The sequence below is a fragment of the Numida meleagris genome, chromosome 1 (assembly GCF_002078875.1).
Source record: "Numida meleagris isolate 19003 breed g44 Domestic line chromosome 1, NumMel1.0, whole genome shotgun sequence".
In the NCBI taxonomy this organism is placed as follows: Eukaryota; Metazoa; Chordata; class Aves; order Galliformes; family Numididae; genus Numida; species Numida meleagris.
Window position 1 is genome coordinate 29820311 of NC_034409.1, and position 14636 is coordinate 29834946.

Here is a 14636-nt window from a genome sequence, read left to right on the forward strand (position 1 = left end):
CGAGGGGAGGGGAGAGGAGAGGAGAGGCGGCGCGGCGGGAGGAGCGGGGTGAGGTCGTGCCCGAGGGTGTCCCGCGGCCATTGTCCGGGCGGACGGGAGCCGGGACAGCGGCCCTTGGCTCGCCGAGGCCCAGCGCGGGCCGTGGGGCGGAGGCCGCTCGTGGGCAGAGCGCGGCCGAAGCGGGCCGCGGGGTCGGGTCGCCGTCAGTAGGTGCGGAGCGCAGCCCGGGCCCCGCACAGCAGCCGCTGGAAGAAGGGCCGAGCCCGGGGCACGGCGGCCGGGAGAGAGATGGGGTGTTTGTGCCCGCCAGTGCAGCTCTCCCCTTGGAAAGGGCTGTTTTGTTGTAACTCTGGTTCGCTCTGTTCCCAGAGATACCGTGCAGGCCGAGCTGTGCAGAAAGAACTGAACGCTTCGTGGGGTTCTTCTTAGAAACCTCCTGCCTGAGCCCCGGCCTGTCCGCCCCACGCAGACTTAGGAGGCTGTGCTGCTGCCGATGTCCATGTGCAATGCTGCGCTTCTGCGCTTAAAACACACAGCTCCAGCACGACTCGCTTGGAGCGGTTGTGTACCTGCGGTATCTCCGCGCACGGCAACCCCGGGCACAGGCCAGGATGCCATTTTGCAGGATGCTGCACAAACAGAACAAAGAGCACATGTCCAAAGTGTGTAACAAAGGCAGCGGTTAGGTACAGGTAGATGGCAGAGTGCAAGCAGACAATGAGGTGGTCAGCATCTCAGTGGCCGAAGCTGGTTTTGCTGCATTGCTTTTGTCAAGGAACAGCGGGGTTTTGAGAGCAAAATATGTCTGAGGGGAGCTTCACCCAAGTGTGTGAACAAGCACAACTGGAGGTGTTGGCATCTTTGAAAATTTAGCAAGTGGATAATGGAGAAACTTTTCATTCCTGAAGGCAAAGTTTTTAAATAATTTCAGCTAGAAATACTGAGATATGATGAAGAAATGGAAAACGTGGTTAAGGTGTTTGACATCTTCCCATGGAAGCAATGAAAGATCCGTTGTCTGGAACATTTACATCTATGTGAAAATACTAATGCTGTTACAGGGTGCAGTTTTCTGCATCACTCGTAATCCTGGATGCCAGCAATTTGAAATCTGTGTAGTATTTCCCACTTGTGTTTGGTCATCTATCTTCATTTCCTTCTGTATTTGCATCCTGTTACCAGTATTGTCATTTTCTACTCCTTTTTTTTTTTTCTTCTTCTGTATTTGCCTTGCCCATTTCTTTCTTCCTCTACTGCAATTTCTTTCTTCTATTTGTGTGCTACTCACAGAGGCTATCATAAATTATGAATAAAATGTATGGATTGCACATCTGGGGATAGGCCAGGCCCTGCACAGGCAGCTGGCCTGGATTTGTTTGTATGTAGTTAGATGTCTTCGTGAACCCAGACCCAAACACCACGGGGAGACACGAGCTTTTCCTGAAGGTGATCCATTTGATGCTAAAACAGGATTTTCTTGCCTATGGGGACCATTTCCTTCTGTTGGCTACGAAGAGGGCTTTGCATTAATAGTTCAGAATTGGACATCTACCCTATATAATTAGAGAAGTAGGTAAGATAACTGTTGTTCTTGCTTGAATCTCCCTCAGAATTTTCTTGACAGGAAGCAGTGGAGAAACCTGTCTGCTTGTGCCCTCTCACACAGTGCATTCTCCTTACTGTACAAGTAAACATTATTTCCCCACTTTCAGAAGGCAATGATTTTGAAATAAGCTCTTTCTCTTGACCTTTCCTCTGTCCTCTATTTCCATACCAATTATGAGAAACAAAACAACACTGCCATTGATGGTTACAAAACACTAGGATATGTTGTAATCCCACAGGAGCTATTCTTGGAGAAAAGCATTCCCAGCCTCAGCAGGGAGAGTCACAACTGCAGCCACAAATGTTATTCCTAACAGCCGAGTAATCTTTCCAGTTGTCACGTTCCAGACCTTCTGCTGCATGGAAGTCACCCAAACCACTGCGCTTAAATATCGTGATGTTTTCCCAGCAGCACTGGGCCTGTTTCCCACTGAGCTCCCAACTAATCTCCGTTTCAGGAGCTTCACGGTGATTCAGGTTGGGGCGTTCAGGAGTTCAGTGGATGGGTCACAGTGCCCTCTCTGTTGGAGGGTGAGTCCTCTTCTTGGAAGGTACTGAAGAGGAAAGAAAGACGGTTCCTCACACCCCATTCTGTCTTCAGGTAGGAGCACGAGAAAACACCAGTGAATGTACCAAGCTGTCCCAAGTCATACCTACAACCAAAACAGCGGTGGTCCCTATAGGACCAAATGGGAGGGGTGATAGCTGCTACATGCAGCATTCAGTTAACAAGAAAGCTGGGCTAAACAACTCCAAGCAAATCCTGAACTTAGTCCTGTTAGACCCTAAGATGGACAAAAATGTCCATGTTACCGACAAGTCTGTGTGGGAGTACCTGGGTTCCTTATAGAACTATGTTTCTTCTCTGTACTGATTTTTGTCCACTTGTGGAATCACATTTCATTTCTAAGAGACTATTTGAACCAGTGATTCCATTTGCTAGCTATAATGCAAAAAAACACATGGCAAAGGTGCATATAATAGTCAGATGCTTAACCAAGAGAATATTTCATAGAGGATGTAACACTAGGAGGACTTTGCTATGAACTGACAAAGTTGAGAATTCCTTAACCAGACATTATGTCATCTAATTATACCCACATGAACCAAAAAACTTATCTGTCTTCTGCTAAATATTTGTGTGGAACATCACTGCATATATACGTAGATTGGATGACAGTCAGTACTAGCAGTCTTCAGAAATGTTCCAGGGAATGAACGAATATGAACAAATCTTCATTTAAAGTTCCCCTAGTTTTAGGTTTTATATTGTCTAGAAGTAACCTTACTCCAGAATAGTCATTTGCACTCAATTTTAGTTCAGCTGACCTGAAGTAAATTTATCTGTAAGACAGAAGGTTTGGACAGTATATTTGTTTCATTTGTACATCAGTCTCTCTCTCTCTCCAGCTGGAGTTAGATCTCTTAAAACTGACTTATTTATAGCATTGCATTAGGGGAATGCTTATGGTACGATTATGGTATTGAATATGATATTATGCTGATAGCTTTGTGGAAGTGAAAGATCTAATAATATTTTCAGTGTCTTATGATATAACTGTTCTGGCGTGCATGGCATCTTGGTTAAAAACTTTCATATAAAGAGGGTATGAAAGGGGATAGCAGCTACTTCTAAGTATCTTTCTGTGTGAAAAGCCTTGCTGCAGAGAGAATTACAGTTGTTCCTGAGAAAAGTGTTCACATGTGAGGTTGTTTAACAATGGGCTATTGCTCTGTAAATGTGCACGAAGATTTGCCAGAACTGGGCTGTATAATATGGTTGTGAGAACTTGGCCCCAAACGTATGCACCAAAGAGCGATGTACACAGAACACTTGCAGGCTGTACTATGGCAGCAAATAGTTGTCAGCGTAGGTGATCATTTGAAGATCAATAAAAGTTCAACCGTAGCAGTAATTTTTTATATCTGTCCTCTATGACTGGAAGGAAACTATCAAACCACTTAATTTTAGATACATGGTAATTATTAAATAATGATTTAAATTACTGCCTCATTTATGCTACTGGTTTCGGCCCAGCTTTTATCTTTGCAGATTTTGTAGTGAATTTAAAAGACAACAAATTTTCAGCTCTGTAGTCTCTGTTAGCCCTCTACTTCATCACAGACAACAGCTTCATTAGAAGTAACCCTATTTTCTCCATTCAGCCTTTCTCGGAGGTAATCTACAGTGTAAGGGATCACCTCTAGGAATAAAAGAACATTCTTAATGCTCATTAAATATTTCCGGTCCTTTTGCTGAGGTTTCCGGGCATGTTGGTGCAAGGGACAGTCTCTTACAATGAAGATGATAATTCATTTCAGATAGATCACTGAAGATTGTTAATAAATAATAATAGAATTTAATTCTTCTAACATACCTCTCACAGGAGGGGTGTGCTGAAAACTGCCCGTGAATGCTAGATTTAAGGTATTGCAGGCATTGGAAACATTTTCACACAGCCTACATTTGGACTTGAGAAACCAGTGAAGTTTCCCTTTGAACAAAGGGTGAGCAATTGGCTTCTCTGGGGTAAATGGCTTCAAGTGCCTAAGGGGAGCAGAGGGAGATGAGTATCACTGAACCCTGTGAAAAATTGTGAATTTGGGCCACTGGGGCTAAAGGGACTGGAGTGAAGTCATCATTACCGATGACTGAAATTTGAGGCTAAGTCCTTCCTTGGCGTCTCCCACCAGGATGAAATGAGGTGGTGTCCAGCATGCCCTCCATTAAGGGGGATTCATCCAGGCAAAGCCAGAGCCCGCAGAGGAGGAATGGGCATGTGCTGCATAGACTCCTTTATGCTAAAACAATCTCCATCTTCAGCTGCCAGTTCTTGCTGACATCAGAATAAAATCTAGCTGGTCATGAGGTGAATGCATACAGCAGTTAGGGAGCCAACATGCCCTGGGGCTGTGGGAGAGAGGAAAATGGCCCACTCTCAGTGCTGTCAGCTCAGGTCTGCTCTCTGATTTCATAATTTGCCTTAATCCCTCCTTCTTTGCTCCCTCTGCCCTTCTCTGTTACTGCTGTCTTCCTATTTTGCTGCTTTTCCTCCCACTCTTTATGTATTCCTTTATTTCACTTACTGTTTTCTTTTCCTCCTTCCTTCTTTATCTTTCACTGGTCTTGTGCTGCTCATTCTGCCTTCTCCATCCTCCAATTCCCCTTTCTGTTATCTGCTCCACTCTTCTTTTGCTTGCTTTTCACCTTCAGTGATATCTTTTACAAGATATTTTAAAGTGTTAAAGTCTGCCCAGAGGTTGGGCTTCCTATTTGTGTGTCGTGCAGGTGGCAGCCTTCCAGTGGAAATAGTGCCAGAGGAAGAACAGCAGCCCAAAGGAGATTTCACACTTTACAGCAATATTTAAAGCGTTCTGAATCTGATTAGGGCATCTGGATGAAAGTCACAGAGCTTCCTGATCCTACACAGCATTTTTCAAAAGCTGTCAGAGCAAAAAGGAAATGCTGGACCTGAAGCCCCTAAGCAAGTTCCTTCTTCAGTACTCAACACAGTATCACTCAGCACACACCTTCCTGGCTGCCCTCAGACGTGCCATCGAGACACCTTTGGATCAAAAGTGCCCTTCAATTCTCCTCCCTGTAAATCTCCCTTATAAATTGCTCCCAATTTACTTTGAGATCAAAATTTGACTTACAGGCATTTGTCTGACAAACGAAGGGAAAAGGGTGAATGCGTAGCACTGGGGCACCAGGAAGAAAAAAAAAAAAAAGGAATACTGCAAATGTAGTGCTTTTTTATGTGTAGTTGAATGTGGTGAATAAGCAAACCAACCTTCTGTCAGAAAAAAAACACAGAAAGGTGATGACTTCTTAAGATGAATGCCTTCTCTGTGCATAATAAAAAGTGCATTTCACTGCTCATAGCTGTATCTACATACAGACAGATACATGGGTACATAACAAATATTCAAAACAACTGAAAATTCATCTTAAAACATTAAAAGTTAGGCCATTACTTTTTCATTACAGCATACTCTGTAGTAAGAGATCTCCGTCATCTCCCCAGTTTCCCAAATCCCACGCTGTTCTAGATAAAGAAGAGAAAGATGAGTTTAATAAAGTTGCGCAGCGCAGGAGTGATGGCAAGAGATCCAGTTGGTTGGTTGGTTTTAGTTGTCTTGCTTACTTTTTTTGCTTGGAATCACTGACTTTGTCTCATTTTGGCAAAAGATTTTATCCTTCTTGACATAATCCATGTCAATATCCTCTACCTCCAGCCCCAGTGTTACACATTCTGTTTTTCCTTTTCACCCTTTTAATTAAATGAGTATAAAATGTGGCATCTAAACAAGAAAAAGGAACAAAAGAAAGCAGAGGGATTGGATGCAATTACTAGAATACATCATCACGTGGGTTCAGAACCAAGGTCAGGCGAGGATATCTCTCCCCTGAGGAGAAGAGAAGATTTCTTGTCACTGTGCTGAAGTTATTGCAATGCCAGCATCCCTAAAATGGCCACACGCTGCCTCTTACCACCCCTTCCTTCATCATTCCATCCTTTTGGCTGGACCTGTGGTGCTGCCAAGTGTAGGGCTGGGTTGTGTAGGAACTCAGTATAAGGTGGAAGCTCTTTATGGAGGTTCTTTTTCAAAATGAGTAAATATATAACTGAGCAGGAGGAGTAATGAAGTTTTTTAATTAACGTGGAGCATACCCTCAGGCTTTGCCTGTGGGTGTGGAGCACTGCAGTGAGCCCGCTGCTCTGACAGGTGGTCTGGGGCTGGCAGAGGAGATGTGTCCCAGCGGAACCTGTCAGTCAGCACAGATCGGTGCTGATTCCTCCTGTTAGGTAAATGCACAAGCATAAAACTTCAAATGCTTCGCAATTCAAGAGTAGTTTTTCAATAAAAGACCATAAAGCCCTGCAGCGCTGCTATTTTTAAGCTGATTTAAACCTTAAGAAAAAAAAAATCCTGGGAAAAAAAAAAACCCTGCAATTATCAAGACAGTTATCACACATCACCATCGCTGGAAGTAGAACACTGAGGTCAGGCTTCTTTAGAAAGCAGCGGCACTGCCCGGTCTCCCACATGTTGTGGAGCTGCCCGGCTGGCACCGCAGAGGCACGCCACTGATGCAAGAGCTCTCCAGCTAAATTTCTGCACTCCGGCTGCTAAAAAGGAAGAGGAAATGGAGTTACACAAAAGGAGGTTTTAAAAATGACAAATCTCTTCTTCGGTTTGTTAGTTACCACTTGCAAAATGCATAAGGGCATGTAGTGCCTTAATATACCTCTCCCAGAAGTACGAAGTCCTTATACATTCTCTATTAAATTACATGGTTTGGAGAAGAATTACATTTTCCTGAAGACTGGATTTATGAAAAGACTATCTAGAAGCTTCTGTTTTTAATTAATTACAATGTCTGTAGTATTCTAGGCAACTTTAATGTCCAAATTTGTCATCAGTAGGTCTGTTTAACTACTACAATTTTCATATAAACATTGATAAATATTGTTAAGAATGAAGTGTTAGATATCTTTTTTATGGTACTAGTAGAACATAAAGGCTTCTGACAATTTCCCTTATCCTTGGGGAAGTACTTAAGCAGATAAAGTAATTAATAATGTGAGTTCCTAGTTTATATAGTAACAACAGAATATTTGTAATGAAATAATTTGCTGCCTGTGCAAGATTTCAAATAAATTCAGGAGTTCTATCTGTAGTTCAATTCTTCAAAAGAAAAACAAGTCTCATCATTGGATTTCTTTGTTGAAAAAAAGCTATTTCACAGTTAAGAAGGCAGAAATGTGGCAGAAACTCTTTAGCCATGTGTGTCATTAACATGCACTAAAATGAGCTAGATGCTCTACTTGGGTTAGACAGCATAGCTTTATGCAAGCTGTTTGAACTTAACAATTAATTCCAGATGAGAATCTGTCCCTGTGTAACTAGAAGAAGATAACAAATGATTTGGTAGACACAGGAAAAAAGCACCTCAACAAGGCTGTGACAGCAAATGATTGATCGACTTTGGGATCAGTTAGTAACCTCGAGAGGTCAAATGCAAGAGAGGTCGTAGAGCTTAGAAGTTTGAGAAGTGTACATGTTTGAGGAGCTGTCTTCTGTCTTCTTAAGAACTTGCCTGGGATGCTAGCCAGAATAGCTTTGCAATAGCACCTGGCAGATAAAATTAAAGCATGAATCATAATCTCCCCAGTCTGCCAAACTGAGGTTTATTCAAGTTGTAGCTTTAAGATAGATTGCAGTTTATAATTCGATGCCGTGTCCAAAAGCTAACTATCCCTTGATTTCCAACAGTGTTGTGGGAAGGTCGGGTTTGAGGTGGGTTAGAAACTTGGGTTTATGTGATGAGAATTGAGAGAAGGGAGTTCAAAATCATGAAAATTTCTATCATTTAAATTTAAATGAAATACGAGCTGGATGTCTGCCAGTATAACGTATCATTCTGACAGACCAGAATGCACAAGGATATAGAGCTCTTTGGATTAGCCTGAAAGAATAAAGGACATGGTAACAATCTTACGAGGCAGGGAAAATGAGGAACGCTCAAAGAACAAGCATTCAAAATAGTTCAATAAATTATTTCAAAGTAACTTGGAATATAGAATTCTTGCTGTTAGGAAACTTTTTCTGAGATAGGAGGAAAAAGACTAGTCCTGGAAGAAAGCGAGAAGAATGTTATTTTCAATAATGTAGGCGTTATTCATAAGCTAATCTTCCAAAGAAAATCTATTTAATCTTTAATCTTTGAATCTATAGATTGGTTGAGTATCACAGTAAGTATCGTTCTCCCAGTTTTCATTTTAGATACCATAGCAATCAAAGGAAGACATGGCTTCAAAGAGCAGCACAGCATAGTTTGAAATTCAGCATACTTTGCTGGTCATGGACCAACCACTGGCAGTTTTCAGTTGGCTTGGCTGGGACAAGGGATGGACATACAGAAGTCTTCAATTATCAGATTACCTTGGTATGTGTGACTAATTGGTAGTCTGAATATGAGGTTTTGTAAACTAAACACTTTATAATTGGCAGCAAACCGCCCACATTTATCAACAGTAAAGAAAAGGACTGATGCCTTCTAAGAGTTTTTCTCTCTGTGCCTATGTATGCAGCAGATCTGTACTTCTTAAGTAGTGCTGTAATCCATAGATCAGGGTATATGATAGTATAGAAATGAAACAGGCTATCCCATTTATAATGCAAAGCAACCTGACTTTGAGTTTTCAGCTCACATTAATAGAGCAGCTAGAAGACTTCAATGTGAGAATATGAATTTACATCTAATCTCTTTGGTAGTGTCCACTCAAGACCTGACATTCAATTAACCAGTTGCAGATATGACCAAAACCTCTGAGAAGGGGAACCGAGATTTGGATGCTGGTAGCCATTACTTACGTGCAGTTCATCTCTGCTCTGGGGGTGCTTTCAGTGAAATCAGTGGTGCACACTGTCAGTATCAACTCCTATTTAGTACTGATCTTTGTCTGAGAACTTCTTACATACTAACATCTAACAAGAAAACCAGAGATGAAACCCAATAAGATAAACAAAAGGCAGTGTATCTGTCATAAATATCTACCATAAGCTGAAGATACATATGAGGAATCTTGACTCAAATGAAGTAGAATTTGACAGCTTAAGACAGATTTTATCAACATACACTGGTTGCTTTATGTTGCTACATGGCAATGCAAAGCAAACAAGACATTGTCATAAGTTGGGCCAAGCCTGCAGCTGCTTTTCGTTACTGGGAGAGCTAGCACTGGCCAAAGACATGTGGTAAGCTTGATCGTTAACTGACCAGCAGTCAGGCACAGAGGTCCTTCAGAAGAGTGACACTGGGGACCGGGTGGTAATTGTGTGCACCGCCAGGAAGAGCTGTCACCAGACAAGGCCAATGTGCCCAGCTGACTCTGACCAGTTAAGCTGAATCACGGAAATCAGAGTGTGAGGAAGGATGGAGCTTGGCTTTTTTATTTCAGATGTTGTACATCCAGGTGTAGATCTGCACCCGCTATTGCCTATGGAAACGTCTATACCAGTCGTTAATAACATACTGTCAATGTACGTCCTTCAGCTGCAGCCTAAATGCGACATTCCAGGAGCTTTGACTCTATGGAAAATGTGAACATTCTTATGTATTTGCATTATTGCATGGAGATGTGGGATAGAAAAATGGCAAATGGCAAATTTTGGAAGTAACTGATTTTTTGAATTGTTTTAAATTTCTTATAAAAATGAAGTTAAACCTTGTATCTGTAAGTTGTCACAAAGATTGCTGTACCTTAAGCATAGGTGATGCAATGCAATCCATAAGAAAGGATCTTGAGCTTTTGATGTGTTTGAAGAGAAGAAATTGTAAGTATTGAGCCATTTGCACAGATCTCCATAAGAAGGCAGGCACCGCAAACACACCGCTGCTCTGTGTTCCTTATAGCACGGCCAAGGTCTGGAAATGTGACAAAAAAGTCACCCACGGTGATGATAATACAGATGATATAAGCTTTTCCTGTTGCTCAGAAGGTGGAGGAAGGGTTGGTGCAGCAGGCGTAGGCAGGACGATCTCTCACAGAGTGTTACCACTGCGGTTTGAAGTCCTCAGGAGAGCCCGGAGGAATTATTTCTGGTCAGTCCAGTCGCTGTCCTATGTGCTGATGGATGGTGCCGCTACACACAACCTGAGTTCAGAAGCAGCCTTGAAATGCCTGGTTCCAGGGCTATCCAAGATAGGAAGAGTTGCAGAGCCGATGTTACCACATAAAGATGAACAGCAGGAACATCAGCAACAACGCAAGTGTGCTGTGGCTGCACTGGGCAGAAAGGAAGCCGGGGACTTAAAGGAAAGAGGCCGTCAGTTCCAGTAGATAGTCTGCATGAAATCTTCCTTCTGTGTTCTGCTGGTTTATTTTGTTTTTAATTGGTGAAGAAGAGGGGTCATATTCTGATTCCAGGAGCCTTCCAAAAGTTAAGAAATGTCACACCTACATTGTTACTACAATCTACAAACTACAGATCTGAAAAACTATCAGATGCTGAGTTTCTTTATTTGCTTTACTAGATACACATTTTTTTTCTTTTCTTCCTTTTCTCTCTCTATTTTTTTAAGCAACCAAACATTACAGGTAGGGTAGCCAACCATGTAACAGCTATGGGTTGTTTTTCCTATTGTGCAGGCACATGTGAGTGCTCATTCACTCATTCATTTTCTGTGTTTGAAATTGGAGTCAGAGCACTCAGAAAAGCCAGTTACACCTTGTGCTTTCCAGCAGCATTAGAGTAACTGTTGCTGCGCTGAGGGAAAAAATGTTCTTCAGCTGAGATGCCCAGGTCACTCCAGAACACCACTTTCATTAAGGTCCATGGAGAAAGATAAAATAGATATGTTGTCAGAAGAAGTCGTCGTTGCTAGCTGTTATGTGTCCAGTAAATTGCAGTTATCTCCTCTTTGTGCTTTCGGGCATTAGAGGGCTTCTCGGGGCATTTTTTGGAGGCCTCCCTTACAACACCCAAATCCCCAGAACTGCGGCAATGTTCCCTTTTTCTCCTGCCTGCATTCCCACCTAACTGAGCGCTGGGGCTTAGGAGTCAATACTCCTCCAGTGTTCCAGTTGAGGAACAAACTCGGTAGCTAACAGGGTCAGATTTACTGCCTGAATTGATTGACAGAATTAATTTCAAGATAGTATTGTATGTTTGCACTGAAATAAGCAGTGTGCTCAAGCTCCTTCTTGCTGAGCCCTGCTTCCAGGCTGTTTGCATGTGATCCAACTCAGCCTTTGACTACGAGTTTGAGTTCTTGACTGTCTGTCACTGTAAATCTTCAGTGACTCTGTTTGAATCAAAGCATTCCCTCTGGGTTTTGAAGAGGTTTAAATGGATGCAGAATTTTGGGTTTTATCTTGTTTGTGGGTTTTTTTTTTCCTTTCTTTTCCGCCTGGGAAATAAACTAAGCAGATGGAATCTCAAGTCTTCTGAGATCAACTGCAGGGAAGAAGTTTTCTGTGGGTGTGCAATAACAAGATAGAGGACAATTTGTCATTTATTGCTGCACTGCTGAGTCTGAAGTAATTGTGTCACTCCTGAACAGCCTGAGAAGGATGGGTGAAAGCACATACTGACATGGGGATATTACTAGAAATAAAAGTGTAGTGTCAAATGGGTGAGTTCCTCCCACAAAAAAAAAAGAGTTGATGTGCAAAGAATAGAAAAAATGTTATTTTTCTTGATGATGTTAAACCATTTATGGATTAAGTTGCATTATAAATAAAAAAGTTTACAGTTTTTCTGGTTAGAAACCTCTGTTAATGGATGCAAATACAACATTAAAATGATTTGTTTATTGCCAGCCAAAGTATTCTGACACAATTATAGCACTCCATGGTCTTCCTTAATGGATAGTGTTAATTTTGGAGCCTATCTGGGTTTGCAGAAATTACTCACTGTATTAATAGGTGCCAGCTGTGAGATAAGCCACTGACAGCTTCGTAAAATACTGTTGTTCTTTCACACTGATTTCGTGTACAGCTAATCATCACGCAGTCCTGCATGTGCTGCTGAAAGCTAAACAAGAAAACCACTGCTTCACTTCACTATTGTAAATATTTAACTGGTGAAGTATAAAATATTCTCCCGCTTGCTCTTGTTCTATGCCAGGAGAAATAAAACATTCTGAATAATCATTCTTTTCTGTTACATTTGTTTGAGGAAAGGGATTACAATAGGGCAGCCCTAGCAAGGCGGCACTGAAAATCACTGAAGAAAGTTGTGCTAACATCATCACAGAGGACATGAATCTGAGCCACAACAGAAGATGGAGAAGCCTGCAGATCGTTGCTGTACTGGGCAGCAAAGCAGCTCTTTGTAGATTTGTCATGTGTTTAATGGTGTAAACGATACCTCCTAGCTGCAGGACTCCATCCCTGTCACGAGCAGGCTGAGCCCTTGCCCTGTGCATGGCAAGATGGAAGCACAGAGACCAGTCTGCGCCATGGGATTGCCATATGGAAGGATCATGCCCTGTATGAAATCATTAGATGTAATAGTGGGAGATCTGGCACAGTGACAGAACACATCTGCATTAACTGACAGGAATAAAGCCGTGCTGCTCTCACAGCTGGCTGACCCAAGGAGCTGAGGGGCTGCTTTCCTGAGGTTAACTACCTGGCCAAGCATACCACGTCACTGCCTCCAGCACCGAGCCCACTGCTGAGCCCGGTGGGCCTGCTGACCTGGCTCAGTGACCTGATGGATCTGACAGGCTGTGGTGATGTGTGAGCAGTGATGGGTGCAGAAAAGCAGAGCAGAAGGTGTCCCTCACTGCAGTCAGGTCCCTGGGTGTCTCAGCCATAACCAGAACCCTCCCAGCAGCTCCCTGAGGTGCTAATGGTTTGCACTGTCCTTCTAGACTAGTGACAGCAAACCACTACCTGGTCATTTTTGACTTTAAAAAAATCACAGGATCACAGGATCTCTGAGTTTGGAAAGGACCTCAGGAGGTCTCTAGTCCAACCTCCTGCTCAAAGCAGGGGCAGCTTTGAAGCCAGACTGAGATACACAATAAATGGTTCTTTTCTTCCATAAAATAAGCTTGATCTTTTTTGAAAAAAGAAACAAGGAAGCAAGGAAGCGACATAAGAAGAGTATTACACAGGCAGCAAAGTTGGCTACCCAAAAGTTAGGCAATGCCAGAGTTACAGCTGCCTATGCGACCTTGACTTGGTCCCCTATGCAGGTGCATTATGCAGTACCAGCACGCGTTGCTCCTCCACAGGATCTCTCTCTTGCTCAGCACAGAATACAGATGAAAAGGGAGCTATAAGGGGATCTTAAACTTGCCACTTTCTAATGTTAAAAGCTTCACCTTGGATCTTATATCCCAATTAATATTCCTGCAATGTAGAGGGTTACGTGCAGGAGGTATGATGTGCGTAGACCACACCTGTGTATACATTGCACCACGTTCTGACCTGAAAGAAAAGTTAAAATACCTCTTAAAGGACTGAAAAATGAAGTTATCAATGAAGAGTTTTGATTTTAATCCCTTTTGCAATTCATGTTAGTTTTGGACATGTGAGGTCACGTTTAGCAATTCTTATAGGAAATAATAAATCAGCTTATCATAGCAAATGTAAAACAAATATGACTGAGTTTGGATGTCTGTGTGAACAGTCATGTGGGGAGAAAATCCAGGCAGCTGGCTCCAAATAACTATTAATCCTCCCCAAGGCAGCAGCCAAGAGAATGGCCTCGGGCCTCTGAGAGCCGCAGCCATCGCGTTTCAGAAGGAGCAGCACTGAGGGAGCTGGGATGAGGCAGAATGTGGAGAGCAGAGCTTGCATAGAATGACATCATTTGGTACAACAAATGCTGACTTTTTTCAGTCTCTCTTATTTGCTCCAGCTTTTCTTTTCTTTCTTTTTTTTTTCCTTCCAGAGTCTTAAGTAAATTCCAGAAGACAATACGTGTATAGCATCACACTTTAAAATTTCAGGGTGCTTAGGATTTAGAACTATTTTCAGGTAAAACTTCTAACACTTGTGTGATCCTGGTGAAGGGGCAGGAAATCGACAGACTGGGCTCAAAGGTGGGAAATCTCTGCTGTTTGCTCCCTGCGGAGTTCAGCATCTTTCTCACCCTTTACTGCTTCATGTTGCCTTTGTGGGTAAGATGCAGGGCACTGATATATTGGCTTTCGTTTTGTTCCCTAATTCCTATTAAGAAAATGGAGGAATTCTGACATGTTGGTGGCAACACACACTGGATGAAAAAGTACACTGGGAAGGTGAGCAGGAGCTTTCTCATTGATTTAGTGTGATCAAGATTTACACTGCTGTTTATGAAAAAGACATCAATTTCTCAATGTCCATAGAACAAAAGTGCCTAGGGTTGCCTGCATTTAATCAGAAAGACACACAAAGAGGAAAAATTGTAAAATGTGAAAACCCTTCTGACATAAATAAGATGTCTTTAAACATACAATTGTAATTCAGATCAAGAGTTTGTCAATTAAGAGCATTAACTGGGGACGCAGTCATCCTAACTGG